Below are 640 nucleotides of genomic sequence, written 5' to 3'. Positions count from 1 at the left end.
ACTGCTTGGCTTCTCAAGAGGTCTTCTCCAGAAAGGTTCCAAACAAAGTGAGCCCTTGCTTTTTCCTCAACTTGTCCTTCTGTATCTGAGCGTCGCGCTTGGACATACCTCACGCCACAAGCAAGCTATCCCACATCGTTAGTCCAAGCATCTTATGATGTCAACCAGTCAAGCTCTGATTAAGGGACTGTGTTGCTGCTAGTCGTATGATCACAAAAGCCCTTTTCAGGGTATCCACGCTTTTCCTTGGTTGGTGTCTTGGTGTACAAAACTTCACGGTGTAAGAACCAGCCAAAGCTCTCCGTGTCACAAACACAGTTTCACAAATAGTTAGTCCAACGCTCGGCCGAGACCAATCTTTGTGATGTGAAGAATCAGCTGTGAATAAGGAGCGCTTTATGTTGACTGCTTTAATCACAGAGGCTCCTTTTAAAGTTAAATGCAAATTCAGAAGAATATCATTTTCAGCACCGTTCCAGTAGAGGATGAAAGGGAGCATCTTGCACACTAACCATGAGGAAAACGTAAGTTCCGAGTTCCTACCGCTTAATATTGGCTTCCTTTGTGTTCTTTGGATGGTACCTGAAGTGTTCCATCTCTGAATAACCAAAATAACCTAATTCAGACAAAATCACTCTAA

Source organism: Ictalurus punctatus, unplaced genomic scaffold (genome assembly GCF_001660625.3).
Source record: "Ictalurus punctatus breed USDA103 unplaced genomic scaffold, Coco_2.0 tig00163688, whole genome shotgun sequence".
Taxonomy (NCBI): Eukaryota; Metazoa; Chordata; class Actinopteri; order Siluriformes; family Ictaluridae; genus Ictalurus; species Ictalurus punctatus.
Note: the sequence above shows the minus strand (reverse complement) of the source record.